This window comes from Monodelphis domestica, chromosome 1 (assembly GCF_027887165.1).
Source record: "Monodelphis domestica isolate mMonDom1 chromosome 1, mMonDom1.pri, whole genome shotgun sequence".
NCBI classification, from domain to species: domain Eukaryota; kingdom Metazoa; phylum Chordata; class Mammalia; order Didelphimorphia; family Didelphidae; genus Monodelphis; species Monodelphis domestica.
This window is the reverse complement of record NC_077227.1, coordinates 212159633-212173931: the sequence shown is the minus strand read 5'-3', so window position 1 is coordinate 212173931 and position 14299 is coordinate 212159633. Positions and strand designations below refer to the sequence as shown.

General features: G+C 35.9%; 1 protein-coding gene and 1 long non-coding RNA gene across 7 annotated transcripts in view; one reads left to right on the top strand and one right to left on the bottom strand.

The window, feature by feature from the left end:
• Window positions 1-14299, top strand: part of AKAP6 (A-kinase anchoring protein 6) — a 616970-nt gene that overhangs the window by 166811 nt on the left and 435860 nt on the right. The window lies entirely within an intron of this gene.
• LOC103098941 (uncharacterized) overlaps window positions 1-14299 on the bottom strand; it is a 45468-nt gene that overhangs the window by 24110 nt on the left and 7059 nt on the right. For both annotated transcript variants that reach the window (XR_008914910.1, XR_457173.3), the window contains exon 3: window positions 4785-4840. This is a non-coding gene — a long non-coding RNA (uncharacterized LOC103098941). The remainder of the gene's footprint in view (window positions 1-4784; window positions 4841-14299) is intronic.

Here is a 14299-nt window from a genome sequence, read left to right as displayed (position 1 = left end):
AATTTGGGTTTTACCATTTCTTTCAGTTTATCTCTGAATTGCAAAGCATAAACAAGATACAAAATAAAATCAGGAGCAATTTCATTAATCCCTGGATGAACTCTCAGACTCTGCCCCCCCTCCCTTATTTTTCTCCCCACTGAGGGAGAAAATCTTTACTGTCAAGTAATAAACTGTCCAGTTGGGGAAGGAAATGAATTTTGGGACTTCTCAAGTTTGTCCCAGAGAAGGTCAGGTCTAAACCTGTACTTTTCCTTAAGTGAGAAGAAGAATGGCAAAAAGGATAGAATGTCAGCCTTGGAGTCAAAAGAACCTGTTTGAAACCTGACTTAAACAATTACTAGCTATATGACCTTGGACAAGTCATTTAATTTTAAAGCTTCAATTCCCTTATCTCTTGGAGAGACTCATTTTCCTTATCTATAAAATAAGGACAATAATAAAATGTTCCTCATAGGATTTTTTTGTGAGGATTCAGTGAAATAATGGAAGTAAAGTATCCTATGAGCCTTAAACTGTTATACAAAAGCCAGCTATTATTCACAACTTCTTTTAAATAGAAAAACAAACTCTCACAGTATAATTTATGTTTCATTTGTTGATGGGAGCTTATCTATTTTTTTCTCCTAAAAGGGATGTGGTTTTTGTCTCTGACTCATTCCTTAAAAATCATCTAAATTGAATTGCTGCTGTTGTTGAATATCACCCCAGCCTACGTGACACTGTCCAGACAAGACAAAGAAGAATGTGGAGTCCTTCCTTAAGAGACTCCATCAGCTTTGTCTCTGGAGAAATTCATTCAGATGGCCATTTAAAGAAACTGGAAAGAAAGAAAAGAGGAAAATGATAAACACTGAAAGGTTAGAACATGGAAAGGACTCTTTGCAAGCTTGAACAAAGAGTTGAGGACTATAGTGGCTAAAGCCACTAAGCTAAATATAGAGTATTAACTTTGAAAAGATAATAAGATGTGAAGCCTTTATTTGTCACTGGGGGAAGGGAAAGGGAGGAGGGAGTAGGACTGAAATGCTCCTGAGCATAGAAGCCCAATGCTACACTCAGTGGAGGCAGATGTTCAAATTGATGTCTGACATCTTGTTTTAGCATTGGTGTGGAGATATTATTATCCAGAATTAAATAATGCATCAAAGCTGTCTTTTGTGAGGTTTATTTTCCCCAAATAGAGAAATCTGGTGAATTGATTATGAAGAATAGTATTTCATTTGTTGCTGAGGGGACAAAAAGAGCCCCAGTTCTCAGCCTCAGACCTTATCTAAGGAAAGATAACACTGAGCAAGTTCATCTGTATGTTGTAAATGAATCCCTAAGAGAAAATGTTGAGAATGCATGAAGAAATGGTGGTGATGGGTGATGTTGGCAGGGAGGTAGGAAAGAGGTCTTCAGAACAAGCTGTCTCCTGCAGCTGTGAAAAGACACACAAACTTGGCTGCCAACTGTTCAGATCATTGTGCTCCGGCTCAATTTAGTTCCTTCTTATGTCAACTCGTAATTCTGTGTTGAAGAAAATTGGCCTAGTTTGGCATGGGCACTGTCCCATAGCAACTTGGATGGATTGGACCAACAGCTGGATAATTTGATAGCAAGAACTTAAAGGTCATGAAAACTGGATGTAACAGCTGTTTCCATAAGGAAAAAAAAGAAGTTCACAACTGAGGATGATGTCATCCCATTGCTGGAAATGTTTGGAATGTGATTGTCAGTCACATGGGTTAGAACTAGTGAAAACTAGTTTGAACCAGACTGCCCCTTTCTCAGAAAGAGATATTGGCTAAGAATTTAGCCATTAGGGAAGAATCCCACATAGTCATGCTTATCAAATCTCTGTGAAATATTAAAAAGGCAACTTGGAAAGGACCAGCTTTTCAGGAGTTACTCAGCATTTGTTTTCCACAGAGAACAATGTGAAGGCCCCTTATATCTCTATGCCAACAAGTTTTGAAAGAGCAACTCTAATTTGATAGTGATGACATCAATCAGTCATCAAAAATGTATTTATTTAGCACCCAGTATGTGCCAGATGCTGTGTTTAGGTTTTAGGGATTCAAATCCAAAGAATAAAATGATCCCTACTCTCAGAGAGCTTATATTCTATCAGGATAGAGAGTATATATATATATATATATATATATATATATATATATATATATATATATATATATATATATATGGGTGTGTGTATATGTAATACAAAATAAATATACAAGGAGATTGTGCAGTCATATGTCTGTGTGCGTGCAACCATGTTGTTTTAGCATCAAGGGGAGATGGAGTTCTTGCTAGGTATGTGTACTGGAAATTTCTCTGGTTGCTTATAAATTTCTCTACATGAAGCATGCTACATCATTTCTAAACTTCGTAGAAGATTTGTCTTCAGATACTTCTTAGCTGTGTGCTTCTGGGCAAACCATTTAACCCTAATTGCCTGATCCTTGCTGCTCTTCTGTCTTAGTGTTGGATACTAAAACAGTGGAGAAAGAAAGAAAAGAAAGAGAAAGAAAGAAAGAAAGAAAGAAAGAAAGAAAGAAAGAAAGAAAGAAAGAAAGAAAGAAAGAAAGAAAGAAAGAAAGAAAGAAAGAAAGAAAGAAAGAAAGAAAGAAAGAAAGAAAGAAAGAAAGAAAGGAGGGAGGGAGGAAAGAAAAGAGGGAGGGAGGGAGGAAAGAAAAGAGGGAGGGAGGGAGGAAAGAAAAGAGGGAGGGAGGAAGGGAGGAAAAGAAAATAAAAGGAAGGAAGGAAAGGAGGGAAGAAGGGAGGAAGAAAGAAAAAAGAAGGGTTAGGTAGTTATAATGAAGACTACAATGGAGATTTGTAAGGCTTTTCTAAGTGAATATTTAAGGCAGGGTATCCATCTGACTGGAAAGTTTTAGGAGTAGTCCTTGAAAATAGAGAAATGGAAGATGAAACATTGATATGCCTTGAAGTGCTGTAGCTAAGAGACAGAGGAAAATACTAGCTGCATGACCCTGAACGAATCCTTTACTCTTGCTGAGCCTCAGTTTCCTCATCTGTCAGAATGAAGGAGTTGGCTCTAATATTTCTTTTAGCTCTTAAACAAATTTCTCTTTTCCTTTTAGGACTTCAGACTAGAAAAACTTAAAATGCTATTGTTTTTAAGTGAGTTATAATGCCAAAAATGAAAATTCCTAGGCTAACAATATTATCTACAACAAGACTAATGAAAAGGGGAAAAAAGGGGATCAGAGAAGTTAGGAATGATAAGAGACAAAGCTCTTTATGTATAATGAAATCTGTCAGTGTGGCAAGGTACTTGGATTCTTGTGTATTCATAACTCAGACATTTTGCAACTGTTCAGTAAACCTGTCTAGACAGGGCTCGCCTGATAGCATGTGGATTATAGAGGAGGGGACTGTGAATCTGAGGCTTTTCATAGAAGGCAACTGCCCTGTCTTGTTCCTTCTAACAACTAATACATCCACTCAGATGTAGCTTCCATCAGCCCACAGTGGGCAGGAAGCCATTGTTTTCTTAGCATCATTAATGTGAATACATTCATGCTGCCTTCTCACCCTGGTGGGTCCATGGTTAACTGCTGTTAACACAATGAAAAATTCTGTCTTGGCAACCCTTCCTCTGTTCATCAGAACTAAGAAAGTCTATTTCTGTCCACAAAAGATGGTGCCAGATGGTCCTTTAACCAGTCTTATTCTCTGACATGAGCATCTTGAAAAGAGGACATACAGAAAAACTTTGAACTAAATAATGACACCCCTTCATGTGCCAACCCTCTCAAAATAAAATCAACCACCAGCATATGTGTATACACACATATATGTATGCATACATATATGTAAATTATCTGGATTAGAAAAGTTCAAACACCTGTAAGTCTTCTATTCACAATTCTATGAAGAGAAATGAATTAACAAATCCTTTTGGGGTAGGGGGAGAACAGGTAGAGTGGAATAGTATAAGCCTTTTATTTCAGAAGTTTAAGAAACTGTAAAAACTTCTTCTGTTAGAAGTCAAGATCTCAACTAGATCAAATGGTTCCTCAAAAAAGAAACAAATACAAGCTATTTGTAACCAGACTAAATCCCAAATGTTGCATGATTTACAATACTGTTTCTTTGTTGTTCAATCATTTCAGTCTTGTACAAGTCTTTGTGACTCTATCATATATGAAATAGAAGGCAATGGTATTTTTCAGTCAACTATCATTCTTCCCTTGGGAAAAATCTAAGGTCTTTTGCATGGTTTTCCCAGAACATTTAGAGTTGTGTTTATTTTGAAATTTCCATTTGTTTTTACTTATCTAGTCTCCTGAGATTTGTGCCAGTTTCATACTTGTGGGCTAATTCATTCAGCAAACATTTATTAAATACCAACCATGAATGAAATAATGAAGAATGAATGAAAATTGTTTATTGAACACTTACTAAGTCTAAAGCACTAAGTACTAAGTGCTAGCAATACAAATAAAACATCAAGATAAGTCCCTACTCTCAGGGAGCTTGCATTCTAATAGGGAAAGACAAGTAGGGAAGGGAAAGGGGTTCATCTGAAGGATGCAGTAGCAGTGCCAATGGTAAGGGCTCTGAAAAACAAGTATCTGGTGATAGATATCCTTTTTCATCATGAGTCCCTGGTGGCCATAGATCCTCACCTTATTGCTCATAGTAGTAGTTCTTAGTGAATAAGAGTAGGACAGATTGTAAGGCTTGACAATCAGAAGTAACATCATTGTAACAGGCATTGTGATAGACACTGGAGAGAAAAAGACAAAAATTAAAAAAGAAATTCCTACCTTTGAAAGGTTTGCATTGTACTGGAGCAGGAACATATGGTGGCATCTACACAGATCTATAAACAAAATAAAAATAAAATAAATTTGAGGAGGAGGAGGAGGAAAAGGAGGAGGATGACTAGCAACTGGCTAATCAGATTAATCCCAGTTGAGAAGGGAGTTTTGAGCTAAGCCTTGAAAGAACCTAGAAATTCAAAAAAGCAGAGGTGAAGGAATGCATTGCAGGCCAGGAGGACCACCTCTGCAGAGGAAGTGGACAGAAAACTGAATGTGTTAAATGCAAGTAGACCAGTTTAGCTGGAGCATAGATTGAATGAAAGAGAGTAATGTGTAGTATAACACATTTTTAAAGGGTCAGCTAGAGCTAGCTTGTGAAAGGCTTTAAATACTAGAGTATTGCAAATTTTATCCTATGGGCAATGGAGAGCCACTGGTGCTTACCTTCCTGATAACATAAAATATGTTTGAGAACCGAAATTCAAGTCTTGCTCCAGACACTTACTAGCTGTGTGACCCCAGACAAGTCACTGAACTTATCTGAGTCTCAGTCACATTATTTGTAAAATGGGGATAATAAAACCACCTCAATGGAACCTCAATACAGTAGGTGCTATTATTATCCTTGTTTTCAGATGGGGAAATGATGATTTTAAGAGTTTAAGTTCCTTGCCCAGGAATACACAGATATGTGTGTCTGAGGAGGGAGTTGAATTCAGATTTCACTGGCCCCTTACTCTATCCAGTATGACAACTAAATGCTTCATGAGCAATTCATATAGATGTTCCCATTCGTTGACCCTGGAGTCAAGTCTGAAGTTAGCATCTGATCTTTAATCCATTATAATTTAAGTTTGCTTTTAAAATTGTTTCTTTGGTCATACTACATAGTTGGCTGACATTTTTAGAGAGTTTTTTTGAAGTTCTATTTATTTTTATATGTAAATAGCAAATTATAATAAATATGCTTATGAAAGGGAAACAAATCCTCACATTAGTTATATCCAAAAATCTATGACTCAATTTTTTCCCTTCTCTAAAACCCTAACCCCCTCCCAAGAAGGCAGGTAGTATATTAGAGATTGTACATATATTACCTTGTGACATATATTTCCGTGCTTGTAAAGTTGTGAAACAAGACACATATTGCTTATACTAGAGAGAAATTCATAGAAGAAATAGAGACAAGAATAGTATGCTTCCTTCTGCATTTGGACCATCACAAATCCCCTAAAATTGTCCTGGATCCTTACCATGTCGATAATAGTTAATCCATTCACAGTTAATCATTATACATTATTGTTGTTCCTGCTTTCAGTGTTCTTCTGTTTCTACTCATTTCACTTTGCATCACTTCATGTAAATCTTTCCAGGTTTTTTGGTGATTATCTTGTTTATCATTTCTTATGGTACAATAATATTCCATTACAATCATATACCACAACTTGCTCAGCCATTTCCCAATTGATGGACATCCCTTTGGTTTCCAGTTTGCCATCACAAGAAGAATTGCTATAAATATTTTAAAACATATTTTCCCTGTTTTTCTTTGAACACCCTAGGAAATAAGCTTAATAGTGGTTTTAATATTATTAGTAATATTTTTAGACATTGTTAATGATTTTGAAATTTCTAGATGTTTTAGCTCAAATAGTGGTCCAGTGTTTTCTTTCATAGGCAGTTTAGATGGTGCAATATATAAAGCACTGGGGCCTGGATTCAGGAAGATCCGAGTTCAACTACAACCTCAGTTGCTGTGTAATCTTAGTCAAGTCCCTAAATCTTTATTTACCTCCAGTTCTATAGTCATAAAATGGAGATATTAATGCCTCCTAGAGTTGTGAGGATCAAATGAGATAGTAATTATAAAGTCTTTAATATCTTGCTTACTGCATGGTAGGCATTATAAAAATGCTATTTTATTTTATTTTTTAAAAACAAAATGCTATTTTAAATAATATAATATTATAAATTATTATAAATGTAATTATAATATATTTTTATAAATACAATAATTATAAATAAAAAAGAATAAAATGTTATCATCAACATCATTATTATTTTTATAAACACTTTTACCACATATTAGTATTTTAACATTTTCTATTATTGTTTTGAAAAATAAGATTCACCAACATAAGGTGAGGAGAGGGGAGAATAGGTCAGAAAAGCTATGATTAGCTTTGAAGGGAAGGATTGAGGAGGGTGGGCAGTGAAGGCATTAGAAAAAGATTCAGAGATTCTACTCCCAAACCTCCCTCCCAAATCTCTGAATTCTATTAAGGACCTGATCTGACAGGGCATTCCTCCTAAACCCAAAATACATACCTTATCATTACATTACTATTTTGACCAAATATGGCATCATCCACAAAACTGAGCTGAGTTCAGCATTTATATGCTAATGAAAATCACTGATTAGGATAATAAAGCCAAAGATTTAGAACTGGAAAGAAACTTTGAGGTCCCCTAGCCTAATCCTTTCATTGTACAACTGAGAAATTGAAACTCTGTAGACATCCATTCATATTGGTCCCATAAGTGACTGGTTCAAGATCACATAGATAGGAAGAGCAAGAATAGGGATCCAGTGCCATTTAAAATGCTCACCTCTTCCTCTCCTGGTGGATTTAGCTTCAATTATTTCTTACTTAAACATATTTTCCTATTTCTAGCCAGAGGAAAAATGAGTGGCCTGAACTCCCAAATTTAAAGACCTGTCTGAGTTGATACTTCTATACATGTCCCAAGTTTGAAGGCCATTCTGAATCACATAGATAAAACTAATAGAGGGAGAGAGATTCATAGGAAGAAACAGCTGGAATGGAAAGCTCTGGAGAGGACTCTGAATTAGGGCCAATGATGAGAATGCCTTCCTGCTCAAAGCTCAATCCAGAGGCACATTCATCAAGGATCTGTCTACACACCTTCAATTTAGGTGTTCTAATTCTAATTCTATTTTCTTACCACAAGTTCATTTATAGAATATAACTTAAAAAAAAGAGACCTCCTGGTAGCTTTGCAGTTTGTGGTTATGAAAGTCAAATTTCAGTATTTTTTAGTAGTTCAACATTTTCTTTAATAAAAGTACTTTGGTCATGAACTAGTTATTGGTGAATTTGACTCTCCTATTCATAGAACAGAAAATTTTAACCTAGGTGTGTGTATAGATATACATTTGTTTTATTTTATACATTTGAAAACATACAACTGAGAAGGTATCCATAGGCTTCACTAATCTTCCAAAAGGATCCATGACACCAAAAAGGTTAAGAGGTGCAGGTCCAAAAAAGATTAAATAATCATCCTGGGGCCACACAAGGAGCTTATAGAATAGCCAGACCATACTAACAGGCATCATGAGCATTGAATGTGAAAAATAAAACATAAACAACTCTGAGACTCAGGGCAGAGGTATGTGATGTGTTTTGCCATGTATTTAAATCCCATGTGAAAATTCCATCCAGGGTTAAGGACCAAACAGAAGTGAGTTATCACTGCAAAGAAGGTACAAAATAGGGGAAGAGTCTAAAACGGTCTCTGAGCCATTATCATTTGGTTCAATACAATATCATTGCCAACTTTGGCTTCTCAATATCTAAAGAACCATGAGGTTGATGCCAGGGAAAAGAAGCCTCTTCTGCTTAACAGATGTCTGGACAATTAATTAAGTGAACAGTGAAGGGAGAAACTCCAGGTCTCCACTGGAATCAAGGTCTGAAACAACAGCAGCAGCTAAGCTAACTGCCTGAAGGAGGAGAAGAAACAAAGAGATAAAAGACAGATCATGAGAGACCTCTTCCTTCACTAAAACACTAATCAATGTAATTGTATTCTAGAGAGACATATCAAGCACCTGGAAAATGAGATTAAACTTGAAATATATGTCTGCTCTGTCAGTGGACAGATGAGTCAGATGGCTTCTTCATAGGATCAAACTGGAAGGTGCTTTAGGGGCCAACTGATCCAATCCATTTATTTTACAGAAGGCAAGATAGTTGACCGGAGAGTGGTGATGACCCATAGTTGGGAATGAGCATGTGGAGAAACTGAAGCAGCTTTGATTCCTGGATATGAGGTTGGAGGTTGCTAGCAGAATAGCAGAGGAATAATGGTGAGGGAGGCTGGTGGTACAAGTAGAGAGGGTTGTTAAAGTCAGGAAGGGAACTGAACCCATCCATATTGTCTGCTAGCAGACTAGGATAATATGATGAGTAAAATGTGCTGAATTGAGTCAGAAAATATGAGTTCAGATGTTGCCTTGATCTCCTGGCTTTAGTTTCCTCCTTGCTAAAATGAAGGGTTAAGCTAAATGGCCACTGAATTTCCTTGCAGTTCTAAACCTATGATCTCATGACTTTTGACTTTCACTTGATTCTATGCATTGACCTAGTTTAAGTCATGGAGTAAACTGAGAAAAATGGAAGGGAGTAGGAGTAGATGGAATGGGAATCTCCTTGGCTCTTTCTACAGACATTTGCCATGTGCTAAAGGCATCCAAGGCAGTGAGAGGATTTTTCCCAAAGGAATAAACAAACCACTTTGACACTGGAGACCAAGCCCTTGGAGCAGGCTTCTTATCTAAATAAAATGGCCACTTCTCACTATTATCTTTTTCTGCAATTCTCATACTGAGAAAATCCATAATAAGAAAATTAACTAGTGGGAGGTTTATCAGCTTATTTAGCTCCCTCATTAGGGTGTTATATGGATTAAGATATTTTGCAATTACTTAGACTGCTGAATTCTGTGAGCTATGAGAAAATTCTCTCCATAAATATAAAATATATTAAAATGTTTTATTTATATATAATCCTTCCCCCCTAATGAGAAGCATAGTTTTTCCATTGAAGTATATTTGGTAGTTAAAGTTTAAATTATAGGCAGCCCACTTGTTGAGAAAGATAAAATATTATGGCATAAGAAATTTAAAAGGAAGCAACAGAATTAAAATATAGGCATAACTTAGCGATATTAGAGGTTTCATGCTAGACCACTGTAGTAAAGTACATATGGCAATAAAGTGAGTTATACTAATTTTTTTGGCTTCTCAGTGCATATAAAAGTTATGCTCACACTACAGTGCAATATATCTGATGTCCAAAATTATATATACTAATTTTTAAAAATTTTGTTCTTCTTTAGTCATTTCAGTCATGTCCCACTCTTTATGACCTCTTTTGGGATACTGGAGTGGTTTGTCATTTCCTTCTTCAACTCATTTAACAGATGAGTAAACTTAGGCAAACAAGGTTGAATGTCTTGCCCATGATCATACAGCTAGCAAGTGTCTGAGGCTATATTTATACTCACATCTTCCTACTTCAGACCCAGGGCTCTATCCATTGAGCTACCTAGTTGCCCCAAATTTAAAAATACTTTATTGCTTAAAAAAAAGTGCTGACCATCATCTGAGCCTTCAATGAGTCATAATCTGTTTGCTTGTATAGGGTCTTGCTTTGATTTGAGGACTGTTGATTGATCAGGGTGGTGGTTGCTAGAGGTTGGGGTAGCTGTGGCAATTTCTTAAAATAAGATAACAATGAAGTTTGCCATCTTGATTGACTTTTCCTAGCATTTGAATGCTTAGAGGCCATTGTACAGTTATTAATTAACATACTTTCAAAATTGGTTCTCAGGTAATAGGGAGGCCAGAGGAAAAGAAGAGAGATGAAGAACTTCAGATTGGTGAAGTAGTCTCATATGGGCATGGTTTGTGTTGCTCCCAACTAATTACAATAGTAATATAAAAAATTACTGATCACAGACCACCATAACAGATACAATGATAATTTAAAACTTTGAAGTATTGTGAGATTATCAATGTGATACAGAAACATGATGTAAGCACATGCTTTTGGGAAAATGGCGCTGATAGTCTTGCTCAATGCAGAATTACCATAAACCTTCAATTTGTAAAAAACATACTAACGTCAAAGTTTAATAAAACAAAGCCCAATAAAATAAGGTTGCCTGTAATTCTCTTGTAATGCTTGTAATTCATCAAGAGAATGGAGGATTTTTATTCCTGCAGGTTATCAAAAAGTGGGATTATCTATAACAAGATGAACATTTAATATGAGCCATATATGAAATTCTCATAATATGTATACAAGCACAAAAAAATTATGTTAAATTAGAAGAATGAGTTGAACTTTAAGTTCATCAAATTCCTCCTAACTCCAAAATTCTATGACTGTGCCCAAAGTGGAAAACAATCTGATCCTTAGGAATGTTGGGAACATGGCAAACATTGTCTTGTTGGATTGTTGTTGAGTTAGTTTATTGCTTGAGTAGGTTACTGGTGATCTTGGAGAGTACATTTCCTTTCTTTTTAAAAACTAACACTTATTGATATCTTTTGGTTTTTCATTGCCATCATTTACCAGTGTACCTTTTTCCTTTCCCAGAGAGCCACTTCTTATAACTATTTTTTAAAACAGTGGTGGAGGAACAGTTCAGCAAAACTAATCTACATATTGAAAAGTGATAGACTCATAATCTCCACTTCTGCATGTCTCTTCTTTGGGATGAAGCTTACTTATTATGCTTTCTCATGATGTAGTTTCAAGTATTTGTTGTTCTTTTCATTTACCCTGTTGTAGTCACTGTGTGCATTATTTCGTATTTCACTTTGTATCACTTCAAATTGTTATAAATAAAAATTAATTTTGGGAACTAATTACTAGATTTATAAACATTTATTATTAAAGAAAAAGAGAAAAATTGGATTTCAGCCTTTCTAACTTGAGGTAAGAGTCTAGTTCCCCAATGCTGCCAGAACTCTTAGCTGTTGCTTACTGATCAAGAGATCAGATAAGAAACCACTATGGCTTTTAAAGTCAGGTCAGTCAGAGAGATGGGAGCAAAAAAAAACCTCCATTCCTTCCAACCTGGGATTCGTGCCCTCATGCAGTCATGTCAGACACATGACTCTGTGACTCCTCTGTCCATCCATTGGGTGTGGCTTTTTTGGGATTGGACTGGGATGGAGGTCCCCTAAAAATTTACCTCACACGATATGCTTTCCCAAGTTTCTCTATATTCATGTTTATAGTTTATTATGGCTCCTTAGTATTCAGTTACCTCCTGGTGCCACAATTTGTTTAGCAACTTCTTAATTCTATTGTTAGTTTTTGTTGGTTCAGGTGCTAGTATTCAAATATTTCTGGGATCCTATACATTAAAATGGATTTATGATATATTTTCCCAAACATTCTATAATTGAAATGGTAGAAATATAAGAGAGGAGTAGAACTGTAATGTTTGCCAAGATGGCTATATGAATAGAGGTCAACACGTATCTATGCCAGCAGAAGCCTGATATTTATATCAGATTAAATAATGGTGAAGACATCCAAGAAGAGACTTCATTAAGTGACTCCTTTCATTCTAGATCTGCCTAAAAGTCAGAAGGAAACACATTGGCAATTAGAAAGAGGGTGGATGTACCATCAGTGTAGACAAACCCAAGTTTGTACGATCAGATATGTATCAGAGATACATTTAGGCATCTGGGCTTTGTGTTGAGAGGCAGCCAAGCAAAGGGCTTCCATGAAAAAGCCCAAGATTACTTTTAAAACACTAGTAATCTCTGTCCCCCTCTCAAAAAAAGAGAAACTTTGATTTTTTATTAACATGCAAAGAAAAGAACAAAAGGAAATATGGTCAGGCCAATTTTGAAAGAGGTAGAATTTATTATATACTTAAAAAAAAGCAAACTATATGGAATGGAAATTCATAGTTTCTAGATAAAATTTGCTTTGTATTCTGTTTTTCTAGGTAGGAATGTTCATTTTTTTGTTAAGTTCAAAATGGAACATAAAACAATGTTGTATTTCCAAAGACTTCCTTATTACATATTTGCATTTTATTTTTAAGAAATAGTCATAATCATGCTTTCTTGTTTGGAATTTCTTTCCTTGCATTTGTTTGTATTATATAAAATAATTCACATGGCTCTTCTGGGTGAAAACACAAACAGGATTTTGATTTCATATAAACTGTTCAACAGCTCTCACAGAGAATGGGACTAAGAAGCTATTTTAAGACCAGGCCATCTCCCTTCCTCAAATATTCCTTGATTGTTTGGTTGTACAAATCACTCTGCTAGATGCCACATAGTAAAAATTTCATAAGACAAGACAGAATTCCTATCCTCAAGGAACTTAAAGTTCTTTTGTCAATGAACACATCTGGAGACATTATCTTTTGGGCTTGGATAATGACTCCAACAAGCTAGTGCCTAGGTAGAGAGAGGTTTAGAGTGACAGGTTGGCAAATCACTTAATGAAGAGAAAGTGGTTCAGTAGACTGAGGGCCAGACCCAGAGACAGGAGGTCCTGGGTTTGAATTTGGTCTCAGACACTTCCTAGCTGTGTGACCCTGGACAAGTGACTTAACCCCCATTGCCTAGCCCTTACTGTTTTTCTGCCTTGGAGCCAATACACAATATTGATTTTAAGATAGAAGGAGTAAGAATTAGGAAAAAAAGAAAGGGAACAATAATTTGGAAGTTTATATGTGATGAAAAACTTTATAGCCTTGGCACTGAAAGAGAAGACTAGAATCTGCTTTATTGTTATATACTCATTATTTTATAGTAGGCTTTAAACAAATTTTAATTAATTAAGTAGTTTATTTGTCACATTTGTGATTTTTAAATTTCCTCCATCTTGCTTGGTCTAGCACCCAAGAATGTACACACCCACACTACATGGGCATGCGCTAGCTAATGACAGATAAGAAACATCTAACTGCCCCCTTGAGATGTCCTAAGCCAAGCTTGAGCTACCATTGGCCCATGTGAGATGCAGGAAGTGAGGTAGAGAACAGCCTCTGCAGTTCTCGTCACTTCCTGTGGAGAGGCTAGACACCAGTTCGATAATGGAGTTTGAGCTGGGAGGAGGCCCACAGACAGCTTTCCTTCCGATCGGTCACGTGAGTGATAAGGACTGACTCCCTTCTCTGCCTTGGCTCTCCAAGGCCTTAAACTCCCGCTTGGTTCAGCCTGAGCCAGAGTGGTTGAGTTAACCTCTTTCCTTCTCTCCCTCTCTCTCTCTTCCTCTAATAATTTCTTTCTCCTGTTGTAATTAAATTACCATAAAACTCCATTCTGACTTGAGTGCTTCATTTAGGATTTTTATAAGTGAAATCCTTGGTGACTTATAATTAATATAATCAGTCTTTAATCCTAAATTTGAATCTAACACATTAAAGTACCCAGGTAACTTCATTCCTCTCTGCCCTCACTAGAAAAGCCATCATCTGACAAAAAGATATACATATATATAAAACTATATTTTTCTTGTTTCTATTAATCAGTTCCTTCTCTGGAGATGGACATAAGAGTGATTCATTAAATAATATTCCTATAGCTATATATAATGTTCTCTTGGTTCTCCTCATTTCATTTTTCATAACTTCATGTAGGTCTTACCATGTTTTTTTAAATTAACCTGTTTGTCATTTCTTATAATGTGGTAGTATTCCACAATAATAATATGTCAAAACTCATT